This window comes from Planococcus citri, chromosome 2 (genome assembly GCF_950023065.1).
Source record: "Planococcus citri chromosome 2, ihPlaCitr1.1, whole genome shotgun sequence".
Classification (NCBI taxonomy): Eukaryota; Metazoa; Arthropoda; class Insecta; order Hemiptera; family Pseudococcidae; genus Planococcus; species Planococcus citri.
In genome coordinates this window covers 50,231,010-50,254,317 of record NC_088678.1, presented here as the reverse complement: position 1 = coordinate 50,254,317, position 23,308 = coordinate 50,231,010, and the positions used below count along the sequence as shown (strand labels likewise).

Genomic DNA, 23,308 nt, shown 5'->3' with positions numbered 1-23,308 from the left:
AAAACCTTTGGCAGTAAATTACTGGGGTAATTAAAATTCGGTAAAAAAAATTGGTAAATTAGTGAGGAAATGTCTGGTAAATTACCGAGGTGAATGGTGGTAAATTGCTGGGGTAATTCTTGGTAAAATGGAAAATTGGTAAATTAGTGGGTAATGTCTGGTAAATTACTGAGGTAAATGTTAGTAAATTGCTGGGGTAATTTTTGGTAAATTCGTAAATTTTGGTAAATTGGTAAATTTTGGTAAATTGATAAATTTTGGTAAATTGATAAATTTCGTCGGTAAATTTGTAAATTTCGTCGGTAAATGTGGGTAAATTGGTAAATTTTGGTAAATTGGTAAATTTTGGTAAATTGGTAAATTTGGGTAAATTGGTAAATTTTGTCGGTAAATTTGGGTAAATTGGTAAATTTCGGTAAATTGGTAAATTTCGATAAATTGGTAAATTTTGGTAAATTGGTAAATTTTGGTAAATTGGTAAATTTTGGTAAATTGGTAAATTTTGATAAATCCGTAAATTTCGGTAAATTTGTTTATTCTCCTGTATAACAGAGCAAAGTCGGTTAATCTTGCCTACTGCGCAAGATGTTTTTTTATTTAAAGCATGAAAAAAAGTTTTGACCGGTGAAGTTGACCCATTAGACCTCTATTTTTACGTATCCGTTGAAAAAGTTGAAAACCCCCTTAGTTATGGGGGTTTCATTTTACTCTCTTTCAATCCAGCTCAGTTTTGTTCCTATCTGAACAGAACTAGCCAAAATTATTGCAACCATAAACATTTTTTTTTTGGACAAACTCGTACCTACCACTTTTGGGCAGAATTTATCAACAGCACTCTACTAATAACGCTGTAAATTACAAACAACGTACTCAATGCAGAATAAATTTTGTCAGGTCTAGACGAATGTTCGAATTATACGGTTCCTCCAACTTTGGTCAACAAATGTCCACCCGTTCAAAATCTACAGTCAAACCCTCGGAGGTCTCTAGGTACCTAAGCAAACTGAAGTAACTTTATAGGAACCTCGGTTTGAATTTGGTCTAAATGCATATCCAAAAAAGTGATTTAAAATACAAATTAAAAAATTATTTTCCACAAAATTGTTTAAATGAGTTTTCTTAAAAGACTGAGTAGGTAGTCGCCGAAAGGTGTAGATTGTGTTATCTTGATAACACCACATCGTAAGCTTTCAAACAGTACTTCTATAAAATGTATATAGGTACCCAATCTCAGGTGAACTCTATACCTTTTAAACACAGATGAAAAATACTTGTCAAGCTGTCTCATTGATCAATTCGTCAAAGTTGCATTAAAAGTTACTTACCATGAATTATTGTATGTAATAATCATTGTGCTCAAAGCTCTGAAAAAAAAAAAAAAAAAAAAAACGCTTTCCGATCCTTTTACAGAGTTTGAAATCTGCTGACTGTAAGTATTGATGGTGACGATAAGTAAACATTGCAGTGTAAATTTCACTCGTCGTATTTAAAATGGAAATTTTTAAATGCTCGCTTCGTTTCTTTTTCCTCCAAAAGCTTAAGAACGAATTCGTTTCTCGAGCAAATTCTTACATTGGGGTGAAAATATAAAATAAATACTTTTTATGCAGACTATTCTTTTTTTTAAAAAAGTGTTGTATTAGGTATCTTTACCCTTGGTTATATAAGGAGCTTTGTAATGCAAATATAAGAAATGAATTGTCTCGTGGCAACCGCTCCCTTTTTTTCATTTCTTTCCAACTTTGTAAAAATAATTACCAAATTAATAATTTTTCCAGATTGACCCGCAAGTTTCAAGAGTGTTGCTGTGTTGCTTTAACTTCGAATATTCATTTTGATTGAAATAGTATACCTTTAAACATTCAAACTATTATCACTGGTAAGCTATAAAAAATTTAAAAACTTTTAATGAAATTTTTGTTTTATATAAAATTATATAAAAGGAGTGTTTAGACAGCGAGTAAAAAAAAATTAGAAATTAATTATTACTGTTGGGAGTTTCGAGTTGGTTCTTGGTTTAATTAAAATAAATGAAAAATATAATTATGCTTACAGCTGGTGAAAAATTTCACTTCTTAGTTCATATAAGTTGAACTATACGTATAAGTATACCAACTGTTTTACTTTTTTCGTGCATAGTTTCTTTTGATTTTTTTTTTTTTTTTTGAAGGACAAAATAAGATAATTAAAGCGTAGATACTTTTAAACTGTTTACATTTTTGAAATAATGTTTACCGTGGCATAACTGCTTTACAACTTTTACAAAACTGACCCTTTTGGTTATTTTTTTTTCGTACAATAAGCGAATTAATTTCGAGTTGAGAATCTCATGGTTCTTTTGATTAAATAACCCTTGGAAAGTTTTCGCGAAATATATCATCGCTAATCATGGAGCGTCCCCATAATTTTAGAAAATGCAGTCTCTTGCAGAGTAGAGTAGGTACTTATCTTTGAGTTAAAGCTTTTATGTTAATAAGCTTAACTGCATCTTTTAGCGCCAATAAATTTAAAATAGCAGAAAATTAATTTAGCCTACCCCTTTTTGAAGTTGGAATAATTAGATTTTACCATGTTAAAAGTCGTTTAAATTCTGAAATGGACAGCTCCGTTTGAATGGGAAATTTTCTATACGATAACACATCACTTACCCGCTAGTTTTTTTTTTTTTAAATTGAGGTAGGTATACCTACTCGTGTGGTTATTTTTGCTGTTGTTTGATGGTTTTATAACTTTGAGAGCTAAAAGTTCCTCTATGTAGATAATGTTTGAAATTAGGTTTATTTGATTGTCAGGAATGAAAGTGGCCAAGAAAAATTGTCGTAGCCTAAAACGAATTAAAATTACCTTAGCTAAACTTGTGTACGAGTAACTTGAAGTGGTTTCGTCATTTCTGCTGATTCACCTTTTCTTCATTTTTTTCACCTGTATTTATTCGAATGAAGTAGAAAATTAAGGTACACAGAGTGAAATAAATTACTAGAAAGGTCAGATTTGGCCAAAGTTGTAGCTAATGACCCAGTAAAAGTTTCGAAGGATACCCAACCAAAGTAAACGTTGTGTCCATATCTTCTTTTGAGGCGAAACAAAGGAAACTTTTGTGTGAAAAACCAAGTGTTTGCTTAACAACTGTGAAATATCGAGTAAAATTTAACACAAAAGTTGCATAGCTTTGAAAATCAATAATTTTTCCGTTCATTTCCTCAGTCCTCGAGGTATATTATGTGCTTTCTTTCTCAAGCAGTTGAATGGGAAAAATGATTGGGAGAAGAATGCTATTTTTTAAAAGTATTGTTTTGGCAAGAATGAGATTTGTTCGTTTCTTCATAATTCTATGGAAATATTGAGGGATTCAAAATGCACTTATGTATTATTTATTCGTAACAGTTTTAAAGTGATTTCTATGCGAATTCTAAAATTTTTATGCTTCGTGTGATTTTTGTACGTATATACAATTTTATTTCAAATTTGATAATATTTCATAATTTTTTTGTATTTTTCAACATTTTTTTCCTATTTGAGAATTGCTTTATGTATTTGACAAGGTTAAGTTGGAATTGAAAGCCAAACTTTTGTTCAAAAAAATTCTAGAAGATCCTGAAAAAAATTTCGAGTTGAAAATTTTTTAAAAAATGCTTCAGTTTTGCATGTGAATTGGTGAGCTTCGCAGCAAATAATTTCTACTTTTCACAATCCTTACATATTTTTCCTTCTTTGTTGAACCATTCGCGAGCCCCATCCGTAATTTATTTTTCGGTTTTCCTCGACTAAGAAAAAAATTCCTGTTTTTAGATATCTCGACAGAATACTAAAAATTACTTACTCTTGGTAAACCTGGCGAAAAATCCACAGCTTATAAAAGTTTGTTTGAGTGGAACTATTTTTAACTCACTGCGAACTACCTACCTTCTTCATGATAATCAAAGAAAAATTCATCTCGGATGCGATGAAAAAAAAAATTCTGTGATAAAAACCTTTTAAAATAATTTTAATATTTCGCCAGAAACTTTGGACTCAAAACGAGAACTTTAAGCAGTAAAAATTATCCAGTAAATGCTATAACAGACTTAGAGAACTCGGTAAGGGTAAAACTAACTAAAATTAAAACTTTTTTTTTTTCGTTTCCATCAACCTCAGGAATTGTTGTGGAAATTGAATTCTTTTTCACGGAAGTTTACGTTTTTTTAATCATATTTAAAATATGCTCGAACTAATTTATTAAAAGGTATAAAACCTCGGCGATTACACTTTTCCGACTTTTAATTTTTATTATAAATTTTTTCCTAGAGTTTTTTCTACTGTACTAATTTCAAGCTGCTCGAGACGGCTTAAATATTTTAGATATTGAAAATTGAAAAGGATAAAGTGAAGAGTCGCGAGAGATTTTTTTTCGTAGGTAATTTGTTCAATATAGTGTTGAAAAGTTTTCGTTGTAATTGCTTGAGCGCTCAAGCGGTTCCTTTTTTTTCCTCTTTACCAAAACGCGCCATTATTACAAGTGCTGTTGTTAACGTCCGGTAATTTCTTAAGGGAAAAAGCCACATTGAAAATATTAAATTGAAATGCCGGTGTTTTTCGCTGATAACTCGTTATATTTATTGAGGGGTAAATCCTTTTCACAAATCGAAATGTACTGCGTTGTGTATCTTATGGCTACGAACTGAATTTGTGAGCAGTGAACACTTTCGCAGGTCACTGAATATAGTTCTATCTACGCGGTTCAACTTTGAAATTCATCTACGTCGTTAATTAACGTCACGCTACAGAAATTATAAATAAACGAAACATTCGACATTTGCACAGAATCTTGTAAGGATTAAAATACGAGTACCTACTATGTACTTTGAGTAAACATTGCGAAGCATTCCAACCATGCTGCAGAATTCGTTGATGTTCTCGAACGATTTTCATGTCTGCAATTCTCGCATCTCGTGTAAACGAGATCGAATTTATTATTAAAATTGATTCATTTTTATAAAAGATACTTACGCGTTCTCGAACGTATGTACTCGTATTTGCCATATGAAAATTTTGACCTGGTTTTTTCTGCTTGATCGTTGCGAAAAACTCTGCGATAAATCTCTACGCTAATTACTCATTAATGACGCGTATAAACACGGTGTATTTAATCTGAAACTGCACTCGAAGTATTTAAAACGTGCTCGAGTAAGAACCCTTCTATAAATTGGGTACTTTAACAAACAAAAACGAATCATTTACGTTACGCTGACGTCATTATATGGATGAAAACATGGTCGGAATTTTTCCGGCCAAAAAATACGAAAGCGAAAAGTTAGTACTTTTCTATTAAAAGTTTTATCGAAAATTCGCGCGCTCGGATCATCCGATGCAAGTGAAAAAAAAATTCAATTTCACAATAAAAACTTTACTGATTTTTATCAATTTCGTATGCCGATAGTTGCGTGCTGAGTTGAGTAAGTTGAATGGCGATGAAAAAAGATCTCTGCTTCCATTAAGATCAACTCTTAAAATACGTCGGTTGGTGTAATGCTTTAAATGTGTACGTTTTCTGCGAAATTATACCGTAAAAGTTTATTTTTTCGCCAGCTTTTTGTCTTCTCGTTATCGTTGAACTGGTACATAAAAATCTGTTTTACATAATTTTTACTTTGATATAAGTTTTTCTCGTTTTTTTTCCTCTGAAATTCTTAGCAGCAGCTAGAACACGTAAGTTGAAATTTTAATTAAGCTGATTTTATCTGAAAATGTGAAACTTCATCTCTCTGTCTCCTGTAGTATGATTCGTTACACAAAATACTACATCGCGGAATTAACAAAGTTTTTCGCTATGAAATTTTGATCAACTTAACGTCTGTTTTACGTCGCTCGGTACTATTTGCCTTCATCGAACAAAACGTTCGTTTATTAATAATGAGATTATTTTTCAAAACAACATTCCTGCGAATTAATCCGCCATGAATGGACTCGGTTAATGAACTTTACTCTCGATAATTAAATCAATTAATTTTCTATTCGTTCGATAAGGTATATGTATATACATACGTATAGAAAGAACATTTTCCAAAATTACGTTTTTGTATTAATTTATAAGAAAAACACGAACTTCGATCGTTATAATTATGTATCTATCTTAATGGTACCTCTACCTTTACCTATCGATTTACAAGCTTCAAATGAGTACTTCTTTTTGATAATTTATTGTAATTTTTAAGCATCAGAGTAGTACATATGTATTATTAGTATTTTCCCCTAAAATCATGAATATCTAAAAGCTATGTTATAGGTACTTAGGTATTTTAGGGACCCTACTTTTGACCAATTAATCGATTGGTATTTTGTGGTGGTTTTGAGTTGTTCAGAAATCTCTCCAGTGGATTTTGGGATTTTTAATTTTGAACGAAGAAATGTTCATTTTTAGGAAATTTTTTGGATTTGAATGGGTAGAAATGGATTTTGACAATTCATATACGTAAATTGATCGTAGTGGTTGCGTAAACCGTTAAAACAAGGTTACGGGTGCTGAACTACTGAATTTCATTTTCTTCTTTTTTATGACAATTTCTCAAAATCTAAAGAATCCAAGAATCCGCTACAGATCAAAATAATCGTCAACCGTTTTTCGAGGAGTATAAAACAATGGTATATGAATCTACATAATTGTAGCTTTCTTTTCAAATTCCATCAGACCAATTTTTTTTAATTCATCAGAAATAGAATGAATTTCAGTACCTATCTGAAATTTGACCTTATGACGTATTTTTGGGTGTTTTCAATTTTTTTTGTTTTTGTTTGGGGACTTTTCTCGTATTGATAATTTTGAATAAAAAATGTGAGAAGAGGCCTCCTGATATAAAAAATGTTTTGTATAAAGGCGAAATGCCAAGAATTTATTTAATAAGTAGTCATATCCACTGACATGATTAAAAAGCTGAATCAATTCACAAAAATTAAAAAGAATTTTTAAAAAATGGTAAAAACTTTTTTCTGACTAGGTATTTTTATATTTTGAGGCAGACAGCTGAGCCAAAATCTATTGTCAAGTTGTGATGTGCGTCCCCCTTTCATTAAATCGTATTTTTTCAAAAATTGTAGCTCAGAGATCGATTCTGAGCACATTTTTGATGAGTTCGGCGCCACCTCTCCCCCAATTAGTTAAAAAAAACATTTTTCAACATCATGTTTTGGAATAAGAAATTTTTTCTCAATTTTGAGCCGAAAAATGAATCATTTTCAGAGGAAAGTCTCACTATAGAAGAATTTTGTCTACCAGAAACATATGTTTAGGTAGTTGATATGTAGGTATTGGGTATCCGTAATGACGTGTGTAGTATTTCTTTACATACGTGTCTATCGTATTTACGGCAAACTGGTTATGCAATTTTATCAACACGAATTTTCGCAACGCTAGTTATTTGCAAGGGTTCGTTGAAATTTCGTGTTTTTTTTTTGTTTTTAATTATTGTCAACGTGTTTTCTAACTAATTTGAAGTCACTGAGTCTGAATCAGGTGTCCATTTTTGATTCTCACGCTCTCCTCGTTGCTTCTTTATTGAAAAATGGATTTTTTTCTTACGAAGGAAGTTGATACGTACTTACCTAAATCAGAAGAACTTACAAAATTGTATCACCAGCCAAAATTTCAAAAACTTTAGTGCATTTTACAATTTTTGATAGATTTTTGAATGATTCAAAAATATTAAAAATCAAAATATTACCAAATTGACCGAAGAAAGCTAAAATTTAATATTTTCTCTATTTTCATCGCACTAAATCGATTGAAAACGGTTTTGAACCGTTTTCAGTAGTTCTGAAGACTGCAGAAAAATTTTGAAAGTTGAAATTTCCAAAAAAATTACCAAATGAACTCATAAAACTAAATTTTACTACATATCTACTTTAATTTCAAAATTCTGAGTAGATTGTAGGTGGTTTCAAGCAATTTTGGAGTCTAAAATCACATTTCGAATATTCTAGACTTTCAGAAACTGCCATACAAAGTGTTCAAATTGACTTTAGCTCGTGTAAACGCAATTATTATAGTGTTTTTCAGTCACGTCCATTTCACCAATTACACACCATTTTTCTAAAATCCTGATTCACTTAATTTCAACAAATTGAAATCAGAGTATAAAGTGAATTTTAGCTCTCCAAACTCATTAGATAAAATTTGATGGACATTTCAATTCCCAAAAATCTGCTGGAGGCTCTAGAACTGCTCAAAATGGTTTCGAAATTGTTTTTAATCGATTTGAGGGATCAGAAATGAGTACATACCAAATTTTAGCTTTCTAAGTTGATTTGGTAAAAGTTTGATTTTTTTTACATTTTTTCTTCACTAAACATTGAAAAATGCAGTTTAGCGCTTGAAATCTTGGCTTGTGTTGTATTTTACATGTTCTTTTGATTTGGTTCAACAATTTTTCACCGGTTGAGATACCTCCCTTTCTAGAGAAATTTAATTCTTGATGCAAGCATTTTTCTCATAGATGCAAACAGGAAAAATACCTGATAAAAAAGTGGAAAATACTTAAATATTTTTTGACAAAAATAACGATCGATGAATTATCACAAAATTATGAGACTCTGTAATAAAAGATTCGAAAAATCGTAAAAAAATTGAAAAAAAAATGTAACGAAAAATAAAATTTTGAAAAAACAAACGAACAAAATACTTGATGTAGGTATCATTATTTTCTGAGGAAATACTATCGTGTTTGGTTGAAATAAAAAAAAAATACTTAAAATTTCGTGGAAGAGAAAGACGGTGTAGAGGGGGAGGGGGTGGGGAGACGATCCTTTTGATTTATGAATTTTAAAATTCAGGTAATCGGACTGTAAGTAGATAATTGTGATATCTGATTATATTTTGGAACTTCTTTGACACCATTACTTAATGCTCATAGATCCTTGAATTGGCTCACAAAACTTTTTTCTTCAAATAAAAATTCACAAGTTGCTCATCAAAGTTACTCGCGTCTCTAGTACGAATAAATTGCGATTAAAAATTTCTTTGAAATGTCAACATATCAAGACGATGGTTTCGATAGCTGTATTCGAAATTTAAAACATTGAAGCGGAATTCATTTCCTTTCGTTCATGAAACGATATCGCGTAGAATACAATAAATCTTTAATGAAGCACAGGGTGTCTGTTTAAACGCCATCGTCTACGGTACTGTCACAAATTTCAACAACAAACGCTGCATTATCATATAAAATTACCAAGTTATTTTCATTTTCCAAGTTCCTAGTATGTTAATAACATGGAAAAGCTATTACCATTGCCTTTGTTTGCTTACCAATAGTTTACTATTTTCTGCGTGATTATATAGTTTTGTCGAATGTGCATGCGGTATCATTGATAAGTAAGTAGGTAATAAGGTACACGATAGGTACGATACGATGGTATGCGGGTTATCTCTTCATTGGAATACCATAAACTACCTAATGAGAAAATTCATCTTCGATAATAATTTGAAGTTGTATTAAAAAAATATATTTTAGTCGCATAAATGTATAAAAGGTTAAACGTTTATTTATTAGGCTCGGTGAAATACCGCGATAAAAAAGTATGTTGATGGTCTAGAGGCATTAAATCTCGCTCATATTTCCAAGATAAGTGTAAATATTCAAAAAGCTAAAGCCATTTTAGTAGAGGCGAGAAATAGCGACGAAACTTTACGTTGACGTTAATTTTTAGACTTATTTTGAACTTCAACTGCTAGCAGAAAATAGCTATTTAAATGCAAAATATTACCACAATCTAAGATGAAACCGTAGTACGTGCTACTTTTAGTAATACTCGATTTGGTGGTAAAGTTGACTTGCACAACTTCACAGATAACAATAAATGCAGAGTAAAAACTTGGCTACCATGTATAACAAGGCTCTTAAAATATTCGACTGGCATACAAAAATTGGTTTCCTTAAATTCGAGCGGTATTTAAACGCTATAATCATCACGTGCGAAGGCGTCGATTTTTCGCTTTTTAAAGACGGATGAAAATTTTAAAAAGTTTTTGCATTTTTTTTCTTTGTTTCTTTCTTTTTTTTTTATAATGAGGAAAAATTGTTTTCGTACTTTTTCATGCCATTATAAAAATACGGTTTCGAGTGCTTATTGTAATCGGTTATTTTTCCACCATTATTTTAATCGAAATTGAACATGCAGTTTGATTTTTTTCAGAATAATTTGTGGGGGGGAGGAGGAGGAGGAATATGAGTCAGATTTGGATTTTAAAAAGGCGGAGATATCTGAAAAAAATGGAGCAAATGTCTCCAGGAATGAGTTTTGTACAAGTCTATGGATTGTTTTTAACGAATAGGTACCTTAATGTACCTACCCATTATCAACTCGACTGCCTACATTCAACATTTCCAAGAAATTTATAATACGGAGAAAAGTTACATATAGGCTTGTACTTGTACAACATTCTGAAATCATTACTTCTTATTGATATAGAGGTTGCTAATCTGAAATCATCACTAGAAGAGGTTCTAATATACTTTTAAGGTTTAAGCTTTAGCTCCAATATCCTCCTATCGAACGAGGGGAACGAACATTAACGGTAATAGAAGTTGAGAAAATCGTGTGTCAAATGCCGTCTTTGCTATATTAAACTTTTGAAATTCTTTTTCCTTTCAATAAACTCGGTTTCGTTATGACTGCGTTGATTATGAAAGGAATAAAGGAAAAACGTTCTAAAGAACTAATAAAATCCTTTTTATCGATTTCAGCCACCGCGCTGAGTGAACGTGTAAGATGTAGATAGATTCATACGAGGATAAAGAGCTTAGAGGATTTTTAGTTTTTTTTTTCTTAGTCATTAAAATGCGTTGATTAAAGTTTAATATGTTGTTCGATGTTCTTTCGATGATGAAAATGTTTGATCTTTTTCTTTTGTGCAGGTTATTTCACGTAAGAAATAGAATCAAAATGATGCAACGCCGACTTCTATCAAAGGATTTGTTCTGCGAGGTGAACTTTCGCTCGGTTAAATTTTCAATAATGGTATCATGCAGAATGACTAAAAAAAAGTCTGGGTTTATTTAAGTAAGTAGGTTGTGTGTTTGCTAACGTTCTACATGTACCTTTTTGAAATTTACATGTGAGCATTGTAGCAGAAAAGAATTTTGCTGAAGATAAATTTTTATCAACCTTCGTCAACAATCAAATAATTCCTACCTTTCTCAATTATTTTTTTATATATATATTTTTTGTAAATAAGAAGGTTTAAGTACATATAAAACGCTTCAGTTTTTTGAAAATTCGATAACCTGAAAAAATTCGATTCTGTCTCATACTTGGAATAATTTTTCTTAAACCTGAAAAGTGAATACAACTAAAAAATAAAATAGTTTATACCCCCTCCCCCCCCCCCAAAAAAGGTACATAGCATAGATATAATATCAACCGTCGATAAATCCCGAGTACTCGACGATTGGTAAAACAATTCGGTCCATTGAACTGAACAACGTTGGAAACACATTTGAAAGCATTTTAATTAATACATCAAACCGGAATGAAAGTTTGAAAATTGAATCCTAGAAGTGATCAAAAGGTTATACGATGCGTACTTATTGAGAAAGTTCGCCAAGATCGAATTTCTATATGGCAGTGTCTGTATTTTTCTCACGCCTAAAATCTCATTTACGTTCGCTCTTCTTCTCTAATGGCTGAGTATATATGAGAACCCCATCAGCGTTACGATGATGGCGAGAGGAGGCGAGGATCGAGGCGCGCGTACGACAGGAAAACAAATTAATTCTCTTCGTTTTCTAGTATCGCCTAAAAGATAAATTTACAAAGTGGTAGGTTGATCAAATCAGAACACTAACCACGTAGCCTGCTACATTAAACTGTAAAAGTTGCCGCGCACACGAATGTTACACAAAAAGGCAAAATGCTAAGTCAGTCTTGCGGAAAATACCGATGACGACAACACCCATTCGGACACAAATGTTTGGATAAATAGCGCAGCAATGAAAATTTGAATATTCTAATCCCCCGGCGACTATAGAAAACACGCCGAGAAAAAGATAAATTTAGCTTTGAGCTTTTGCAGCGTGTAGCCGTAGCGCGGTACCATAGGAGAAAAAAAAAGAAGAAAGGTTCACTTTCGTGCTAAATATTTGTTAATTAAGGATTAGCGACGACGACGAGCGAGCGTTTGCCGCAAAATTCCCACTTTACTAGATGAGATGAGAGACGGGGATTATCTTGATCAATAGAATCTTGGCTGTGTTTATTTTTCCAACGTATAAGTTCGCTAGCTTCGAATTACCTATCAAGCGCGATATTTACTCAGTCGAAGTATAAAATTGGTTTCATATTACATAGCCAGGAATAATCAAGCCTTTTGATGATTCGAATTAGTAGTTACCATGTTGTACGACCGTATACTCATCAGAGACTCCTATTACGAATTGATACTTCTATATACCAAGTTAATCGATCCGATAGTAAGGAAAATGTCCTGGAAATACAGTTTGATTGGCGCTACGGAGGAATACAGAGGCCGTTGAAACTCTCCTCCTCCCAAAAAATATATAATTCTAGATACCCACAAAATCGGGATGCTAAAATTAAGGGTAAAACCTACACTGGCGGCCAGTGGGTTAAAAAACTCAGACAAAAAAAAATGTGAATTCAGGTCTCTACTCGTGGAATGTGGAATGTAATCAATCATACTCTCTCAAATTTACTCTAGTTGGGTGCTTTGCTTTGTTGTAATTTACAAAAAATCAAAAAAAGTTGATTTATCATTTACGAAATAGTCTTGAGGGCTAGGGGGATATACAGCACGTCAAAATTATATTCATGTAAGCCCTATTCAAAAAATCAAAATAATTTTTTCAAAGCACTTCTAGATTTGTCTGGGTGTTTAATGGTTGACACGGTTCCTATTTACTGAAAATGATCTCCTGCAAAGCTCAAAATAACAAAATTCCTCGGACTCTTTGAAAACTTATTAAAATTACTACCTAAGCAGAGCAATTTCACTTTTTTCAAAAAAATGTTCCTACGTTTTCATTCATTTATGTTTTTTTTTTTTTTTTTTAAATCTTTATTTATTTATTTGAAAATTCCAATATGTTAGTACTTACAGATGATTTTTTTTTTGCGAATCTAAACCAAAATAGCCTATTTGATTTTTTTTTCAAATTCAAAATCCAAAATTTGCTAATTAAGTACCTAATTATACCAATAGGATAATTGAAAATATTCAACATATTTTTTGTTTTTCAATTTCATTTTCTCTCTGCTAAGCGTTTTTGAGACAAGTTTTCAAAAAAGCGGGAGAAAATATTATGAATTTCATTTTAAAATTTAGAGAACCTGATTGAAATTTTTGAACAAACTGTTCATTTTTGACTGAAAAACTTCCATTTTCAAGATTTTTGTGGAATAAAAATGGTGAATATTTAAAACGAAACAATGATTTATTCAGTATTTTTGCAAATGAAAAGCCCCCCCCCAACCAATCGCTCAAACCAGCACGTTGATAAATTATCAGTAGTCTAAGAAATGGGCCCCTGTAGCGAAATTGGACAGAAATTGAGGAAAATAAGGCTAAACCTTATTAAAATGACATAAAACCATTGGAAAACGTTCGATAAACTCTATGAAATATTTGAAACTTTGTGTAAAACATAAGAGAACCGTCTAAAGAGGGATGACTTTTTACCTATAGGTTACGTTGTTTTTCAAAAGATCTCGAATAGGTATGTGTGTTTGAAGAACCACCTTAGGGGTTTTGATTTTCCACATAGCTAAAATTGTTTTACAAAAATCCATCAACGATTTGAATAAATTATTTGTAAATCACCTTACGAATCCAGTCAACGCTGTTTTTTAAAAACAATCTCAAATAGAAGTCGATGTTTTAAGAACTATCTTAAGAGTAATGACTTTTCATTTAACGAACATCATTTTCTAAAAACTGCTCTGAATAGAAATGTGTAAACCGCCTTAGAAGCTGTAATTTTGCATACAACCAAGGTTGTTGTTGTGTTTTTAAACTGTCACGAGTAGAATTTGTGTGTTTGAAATACCAACTTATGCATCATGATTTTCTATCTGTCTAACGTCGTTTTTCAAACCCTGCATGCAATAAAAAGCGCATCTATTTTTTAAAAAAATCACCCCAAGACTTGTAATTTCTCATTCAGTTGACTGATTTCCAAAAATTGCCCAAAAAATAGAATAATCTGACCTGTTGTTGGAGTTTTTCAAAATTACTTGAAAAACCTCTTTAGAAGTAATGATTCTCCTTCTACCTAGCGTTGTTTTTCAAAATTGTTCTGTATTGTGACAACTTTATAAGTATTTTATCAATTCAATTTTTTTTTTTTTTTCATAAAAATTTTCCAACTTTTAAAGCGAACAGCCTATTTTTTTGGATTCAATATATACAATTTTTCTATACCAAACCATTTGGGGGGGGGGATTTTTCCAAATTACCTACCTCTATGATAAACCCGCTTCTAACAACCAAATATCCATTTTTTTTTGTTTCAACTTTTGTACCTTCTCGGATTCTAATTTTGACTTGGAGTTGTACATTCTTTAACCTTTGAATGGTGGCACAAAAAATTTGATTTTTCATTTTCTTACAGCTTGCCTCGATTTTTCTCGAATCGACTTGGTTAGACCCAATAAAAAAAATAAAAGGAAAACGTAAAAGATTGAAACACTATGATCTTGTGAATTCGTATTCAACTTACACTATTTGAAAAGCAAAGCTCATAGCTACCTAAGAGCTCGTTATTAAAGACGTCTCCAATTTTTAAACGCAGGTAGGTTGGTAGGTACTAGGTAGGTACTTACACTTATACAAAATAGGTAAGTAAGTACTTTCTACCTACACTATCTACATTGTAATTGCGATGCAAGGGTGTTTCAATTTAATATCCACTCTCGTTATTCGTTAATTTAAAAAGTCACCCGAAAAAAGTTCTTCTTAATCATGGTAAAACAAAAGGAACTGTTTACACAATTCACGAATGAGGCGAGACAACTGTAATATAAACTGCAAACCAGAAACTCACAGTTAATTTTAATTAATGTTTGTTTAACGAAAATGAACTTTTAGTGAACCTTCTCCGGTTTAAACTGTTGTTGAACGAAAGGAAACAAGCTTTAATGTAGAAATTTTATTCCAGATTACTTTCAGGCGCGTTGTAATATAAGTTCTTCACGGTTCGAGGACGTATCTTTTTTCTAAAAAAGGAAAAAAACATTTCCAGTAAGAATTGCATTAGAAACAATATTTAATTTAGAACTTTTTAAAACAACCCGATGAATATTTTCCCATTATTAAATAAGTTGATGTAAGAAAAAAAAATGAAAAAAACCTCGTATTAAATGGTTTACTTTGCGCAGGTAATTTTTTTTTGCTCGGTTAGGTAATTTATGATTTTTTATGTTTAATTTGTGGTATCGCGTTGAGAGAAATGGTTTTGATAATTGAAGTAGAGTTTTAGTTTTCTCCCTTTTTTCATTTTCTTTTTTGTAAAGTTGAGACTTATTTTTCTGCTGCTGCCTCAGGCGTGAAGATGTTCTGGCTGTTGTCAACTCGTCTGAAGAAATCCTGCTTTTTATGTAAGTTAGGCCGTAATTAGCTTTCTTCTTTCGTGCCAAGAATCGATGTTTTTTTTTAAAAAAAAAGTGCGCAAATTATCAACATTTTATGCGCGATCGCGTAATTGTTAAACAAATATAGTCCATAGGAAAATAATGTAAAGGTACGAATAAAAAAATTAATTAACGTGCGGGTAAAAAATACCTACTGTAAAGTCGGTAAACCAAATATGAATAATTTATTCTTATTGCAACACAATTTTCACGCCTCGAAGATTCGAAGATTAATCTCCTTAATTTTTAATTCATTCGGCCGCGATGAAAAATGCTCCGACGAAAATTACGACGCCGACGGACGCTTTTTATGTACAGAGGAAAAAAAAAGCAGCGAGCAAGGCGAGTGAAAAAAAATACTCGTAGCCGAGTTACGGGGCGAGTTCGAATGTACGAGTAGGTATTTTATTAAACGCTTTCATTATAGATTCATTGTTGTATAAAATCAGCATTCCACATCCACATCGCGTAGAATATGGTTTAAAATTATTCTAAATTTACCTGCCTGCTCGAGCGATGTATTCGATATACCTTCCTACGTACCTAACGTACATTGTGTTCTTATTTCCCAAAGGGATCACGCAGTACTGTCCAAAAGTATACGAGGAAAAAAAAAACATTGATTCTAGAATAAAAAAAGCTTTGTTAGGCTTTTTATTTTTAGCTAGGTATTTTCATCCCTGGAAATCGATCAGTTTAAACAACTTGAAAGATTAATTACGTAGACGCTTGATTTCTTTGTTTTTTGAATGCTTTTATTTGGGCTAGGTATTCGAAAAAATGAGTTTCGTTTTATTTATTTTTGAAAATTAATAGGTAAATAAATTAATGTACCTACTTAGTAGGTAATTGTTGGGAAGTTTTTTCTCATTTAGGACCATTCGTGTTGACGTTTTTACATGATTATAATTACTAATTAGGTAGGTATGTACTAACTTGATTGAAGGTGTACTTCGGCTTGTTGATTTTTTTTTAGTTCATCTACAGCACAAGTAGTGCTTTTTATTGTTTTTTTTTGCAGCAGAAGGAGATGGAAGTAATTTGAAGGATTATAAATTTCACCAGGGAGTTTTTAAACACACTTTTGGGAAGTTTTAACGTAAAATAAAATTTTTTGAGAGCCATTTTGGTAAAAAAAAAAGATTTATAGTTTCGATCTAAAGGAAGATCTTTTTAGTGGTTTTGAGTTTTGACCAAAAAAGCAAAACTTGTTCACAATTTTAGCGAAAAAAAAACAGTAGAAGTTTTTATCAATTTTTAGAGATTTAAACAGTATTTTTTTTTTGGAATTTTGCAAAAAAAACAGGATTTTTGGCTTTTTTGTAAAAAGCAACATTTATTTTGGAAAAAGGAAAACTTTTTGAAAGTTTTGACCAAAAAACAAAAATTTTTCACAATTTTAGCAACTTAAAAAAACCACTACTTTTTTACAATTTTTAGCAATTTCTGCATGAAATCAAATTTTTTGGAAACCACAACCTTTTTAAATTCATTTTTAAAAAGAGTTTTATCAAAAAATGAAGGACTTCCCATTCATAAAAGTTATTCATTTTTACAAAAGAAATTTCATTACAAAATGAGAAATAATTTTTTTGACGAGGCGATCATTTTTCTTTTAGGCAATCAGTTTTTTTAGTGTTAAAAATTTTTATTGGATGTGGATTATGTTTCTTTTGTCGTTATATGAAATCGAATTGTTGTTTGTATCATGTACCTATATTGTTGTGCTGAAGGCTGAACCATCATTAACAATTTGTCGTTGAACTATACTGTGTTTTGTCATTCAAATGTCTCGTCGTTCTAATCACTTTTTCTATTATGTCGATATACAGTAAGTCCTGCTTATTAGAATTTAGAATTGTGGATAATAGAATAATATTGGTTAATGGAATGAAATGTGCCGGGACATAACGTTTGTATCTTCTTACATGCAATTTTTTCCACTTATTAGAATAGAAAAGCACATTTCATTCGGTTAATAGAATCAATTAATCTTCAAAAGTTGGAGAAAATCACAAATTTCAGCAAAATTTAACAAAAATTGGATGAAAAAGTGTTGAAAACATGTTAAAATGGCATAAAAACATGAAATACAGATTTAAAGTTAGTGAAAATTGGCAAAAGATGATGAAATTTTTGTAAAATTTTATAAAAATCATCCAAAAAAGTGTTCAAAACATATTAAAGACTATATCATCATCATCATCATCATCGAGTTGTATAACCACTCCAGGTGGTATCGTGTACAAATCAACTCATACCCTTATGCCAAATTGGGTATTTGGGCTAACATCCTTTATGTTGGTGTTGCCTCTATCGCGTTGATGACATATCTCAAGGAAATTTATTTTTGAGCTTCCACTAGTAATTTCCCACTTGCTTACTACTTACTAGTGACATCTACACAAGCACCTTGGAGCTAGCCAGGTAGTTTAGAGACCCTGAGCTCCTCAGTGTTGACCTCTATAGACGCTCGAACCAGTTTCAGCTTTTTGATTCTGCTAACAGATGGCGTGCATGATCCATTATACGTAAGTAGGTAACTAAAAACCCGAAAAATCATTGAAATTAACTTCAAAAAACATCAAAAAGTGATAAAATTAAATGAAATTTCAACAAGTTTGGAATTTGGCATTTTTTATCCTTCTGCTTTATAGAATATTCCGGTTTATAGAATCAAACATACCTAGTCCCAACCTCGATTCTAATAAGAGGGACTTACTGTAATATATTCCCCCCTCTTATAAATGTTTACATCATACTAAAAAGTTTAAGAAATCCGTTCACATGGGACTGATAGTGAGAAAATAATTTGTATTGTAATTTCAGAAGGTGGTGGGGAGGCTAGGGGTTTGAAACTTTCCACAATGGAAGCTCGGCGAGGGCCATTTTACCTCTCTTATGCGTCAGTCGCCTTTTAAAATTAAATGGGAGGGACGTATTTCGTTTTTAGGTGGGTGGGGGGTGGATCGTACAAAACATTTCATACAATCAATTTTATGTAAAATGTTACGCTCATTAAAATTGTATAGAACCAATTTTCTCCCAATTTATTTCAAGTTGGGTTCTCATACGAGCTAATTTGACTACCTATATCACATTGAGTAGAATGCTATCTAGTGTCAAGCTAATTTAGAGACTTCGACAAGATGGTGAATTTGAGCGCGAGCTAAACTCATCACTTCCCTAAAATCTCCCCGAAGTGAGTTAAAAATGGTCTAGGATATTAAATTATCGAGTAAATACTCCAGATGTGCTTTTTACAATCTACTTACACTTTGAGGTATAACCTCTCTTGACATTTCTTCTCAACAAAACACTACAATTGTTTTATTTCATCTGAAGCTAAACATTTTAGCATTAAAAACGAAGAAGTTTGGTCTTTTGAAATTTTTCAAATAAACTCTTACACGTCGCGTCGCGTCGCCTCGGTTTCGTTTAAAATAAATCATTAAGCTTTCATCGAGCTTTACAAAGACAGGCAGGCAGACCGCGCACGACGACGAAGTTGCACACCGTCGTCGTCGACAAAAGTTACACATTGTGTTTGTCATCTTGCACACCTGAAAGTCTTAATAGGCGCAAAAGATTACACCCGGGTGGAAGTTTTTAATTTCCTTAGGGAAAGCGCGGCGTGGCGCAAATTTCAAATCGAAGTTGTTTAATTTTAAATTTAAACACGTTACATGATGACGCGCGTGAGAGAAATACTCGCTTACATTTGTCGCATTACTGTACTTTTCAAACGAGAAATTTTAATTACTTAAAAATTCGACGTTAATTTGAACACGGTGACGCGGAAGCTTTCGACACGACCGCAAATGTCTAATCGTGAACCGAATTCTGTGTAATGACACTGCAACATATTGTCTTCGAACAAAAATTACTCTCGTCATTGTAGCCCTCGAGAATTTCGGCTGTTCGCCGTTGTCGTCGAAGTTTAGAGGGTTACGGCGAGAAAACTTATAGTAAACAAACGAGACGTAATAAAATGTGAAACGGGATTCAAATTCTAAAAACTTGTCCCCTTTCCATGCGAATTGGCTTAGTATTGAATTTTTTTTCGGTCGTTATTCGTCGATTAAGTTCATTGACGAAATCAAGCGTAGGTTTTGTAAATCTTTCTGCGCCATTTATTTTATCACGAGGCACTTAGTTTAATAAGCTGGTACGTTTGTCGGGTTTGAGTACATTGACATAAAAGGGTCACTGACTATGCTGATTTATGGTATGTTGATATTTTTAATTTTCCTCCGTTTTTAACATCGTCGTATGGGTACACGAGATGCCAGTAGGATATATATGGCGAATGGACGCAGGAAAAAATTTCGTCGTATAGGTGCCATGCCGAGCTGCAGGGTCGCCCATGGAGCATTTTGTACTAATCCATAACGTATACAATTCAACCAATCGAACTGAATAAATTAGTCCAATTTTAACGCCGCGTACCGCGATTTATTTCCATTTAAATATAATCCTCTATACTCTCTTCAATTATTTCTGCGAAGTAATGATTACTAAACGAAATTCGAACCTTATTCGCGAAAACATCCAACTCCTATTAGGTACCCTTCTGTTTATAATTTGTATACGTAAAGTACAATTAATTCGAGCTTTAAAAAATACGTAAACAACGAGAAAAAAATACCTTCAATTTTTTTTCAGCCCTTGTCATTCAGCCAATTTATTCGCGCGGAATTAGTTAATTAAAATTAAACAAAAACGAACAAACGTATTTTTTCTTTATCGTCAATCAAACTGCTTTTGCGAATAGTGCTGAAAAGCTGATTGATTGGTTTTCGTTTTTCATCGATATCTATCGTAAATATTTCGCTTTCTTTCGACTTGCCGGGCATGGTAAAAAAAATGATGAAATTCTTACACTGCAAAAAGTTACCTACTTTCGTTAAGTCGTTCAATTTTCTACGCCGGAAAAATTCTGAGCTGTGAACAAAAGAGGAAATGTTTCAGAAGACCAACGTTTGAGATAGGTAACTTTAATAATGGTCTCGCAAATGTTAGAAAAAAATGTTGAATTGTTCGACTTGAAGTATTTTGAATTTTGGCTGTGTTTTTAATAATCATGCGTTTGTGAGTTGAAGGGAAATATGTGAAAAATTGACAACTCCTGACTCTTCAGGGAAATGCATGACAGATGACAGTAGATACTTACAAGACACTTTATGTTAAATATACGTAGGTATTTGATGTGCGGTCACTGGTTACAAACTACATATTTTAATACAAAAATTCATTGAAAAATAGCCAGTAGCCATAAATAATCCCAATCTTTTAAAGAGACAGCTTTTCAAATAATTGATAGATTTTCAAATTTCGGAAGTCTCATTTTTTGCCAAAAATTCCTACAAACCTTTTCCCAAAAATTATCCTAAAATGAGTCGTTTTTTTGCTAGAAATTGCTAAAACCCCATTTCTTTTGTCGAAGTCGTCAAAAGGTATCGCTTTTTGGCGAAAATTGCAAAAATTCCTACTAGTCCAGTCATTTTAGCAAAATTTTTAGTCGAACCTCGAAAAAATTGGGGGAAAACTGAATTTCACATTATGTATTTGTTCGGATAGGTCTCTAAAATAACCTATCAAAAGTTGCACCTCGCAACTTGCCGGCTACCCTCGCGAGAGGTCATTAACCTTTGTCGATACAGGGTTTTTGGCTATATCCCCGAAATGAAGAATCCGAGAGGAAAAATGTGCGAACAAAAATTGTTCTACGCTACATTTCCTATCAGCATGGCCAATTCAGCTTTTCCCAAAATGGCGATTTCACCCTTGGTGAGGAGAAGGTAAAGTTGTCAATTTTATGAAAATTGTTTTAAAAAATGAAAATCGACAATTTAAAACGTGAACTGGATTTACGATAGACTCGAAAACATTTTGACCAAAGTTGCACACCACAACTTGTCTGCTACCCCCACAAGAGGTCATTAACCTTTGTCAGTCTACGTTTTTCGGATAGGTATATCGCCGAAATGAAGGGTCAGAGGGAAAAAAGTGATTGAACTAAAATTATTCTACGTCAAATTTCCTATAAGCATGACCAGTTCAGTTTAAATATATTTTTCGATTTTTGGTGAATTTTTGAAAATCAAATTTAGGCCAAAAATGAGAAAAAAATCAAAATTTTACCAAATTGGGCTATAAAGCTGAAATTTGGGACATACCCTATTTTCAACCTGCCAAATCGATTGGAAACTATTTCAAACCGTTTTGAGCAGTTCTGGAGCCTCCAGCACATTTTTGAAACTTCAAATTTCCACAAAATGCCATCAAATGAAGTTGGAAAGCGGAATTTCACGCTGCAATCCAATTTAAACACGCTATTAATCGACTGCTGGTGGGTATGAGTCATTTTGTGGCCACCAACAACTTTTTGAAAATTCTTGGAGGCTCCAGTAGATTTTTTAAACTTGAAATTTCCACTAAATTTCATCAAAAGCAGTTGGAAAGCTAAAATTCATTCTGTGAACTAATTTCAATACGCTAGGGAGTCGACTGCAAGTGGATTTCAAGTCATTTTGGAGTCTCCAGCGACTTTTTGGAATATACTGGAGCCTCCAGTAGATATTTCAATGTTCGAAATTTCCATAAAAATTTACCAGAGTTGGAAATCCAAGATTCACTGTGTACTTCAATTTCAGTACGCTAACAAATCGACTGCAAGTTACCCAAGTCTTTTGGGAGTCTCCAGTGACTTTTCAAAAATTTCTAGAGCCTCTAACAGATTTTAGAAACTTAAAATTTCATAAAAAGCAGTTGGAAAGCTGAAATTCATTCTGTGAACTAATTTCAATATGCTATGAAGTCGACTACCTGTAGATTTCAAGTCGTTTCAGACCCTCCAGCAACTTTTTGGAAATTATACCGGAGCCGCCAGCAGCTTTTTCAATGCTCGAAATTTTCATAAAATTTTACCAAACAGAGACACCCTATTTTTGACACTATTCTGAGGTGGATCACAGGCAGTTTCAATCCGTTTCGGAGTCTCCAGCAGATTTTTAGAAACTTATGTTTTTTCAAAAAATGCCACAAAATTTATTCGAATCAACTTTTGGCTAGCCAACTACATTTGATGAAATTTTGTAGAAATTGCAAGTTTCAAAAATGTGCTGGTGACTCAGAACTGTTCAAAACGGTTTGAAATCGTTTCCAATCGATTTGGCAGGTCGAAAATAGGGTATGTCCCAAATTTCAGCTTTATAGCCCAATTTGGTAAAATTTTGATTTTTTTTCTCATTTTTGGCCTAAATTTGATTTTCAAAAATTCACCAAAAATCGAAAAATATATTTTAACTGAACTGGTTATGCTTACCTATAGGAAATTTGACGTAGAATAATTTTAGTTCAATCACTTTTTTCCCTCTGACCCTTCATTTCGGCGATATACCTATCCGAAAAACGTTGACTGACAAAGGTTAATGACTTCTTGCGGGGGTAGTCGCAAGTTGCGGGGTGCAACTTTTGATAGGTTGTTTCAGAGACCTACCCGAACAAATAATGTGAAATTCAGCTTTCCACCAATTTTTTCGAGGTTCGACTAAAAATTTTGTTAAAATGACTGGACTATACTTTTAATTCCAAAAATCTTGTTTTTTAAAAAATTAATTCAAAACGAAAAGTTTTGGTTCTCTTTGTAGGTTACTTTCATGGTACCTTTACAAGCTTTTTTGTTTATTAA

General features: G+C 32.4%; 1 long non-coding RNA gene across 1 annotated transcript in view; it reads left to right on the top strand.

Moving 5' to 3' along the window:
- LOC135836308 (uncharacterized) overlaps nucleotides 1-11,058 on the top strand; it is a 109,995-nt gene extending 98,937 nt beyond the window's left edge. The window contains exons 4-5 of the long non-coding RNA XR_010557019.1: nucleotides 1,779-1,879; nucleotides 10,887-11,058. This is a non-coding gene — a long non-coding RNA (uncharacterized LOC135836308). The remainder of the gene's footprint in view (nucleotides 1-1,778; nucleotides 1,880-10,886) is intronic.
- Nucleotides 11,059-23,308: the final 12,250 nt, after the last annotated feature.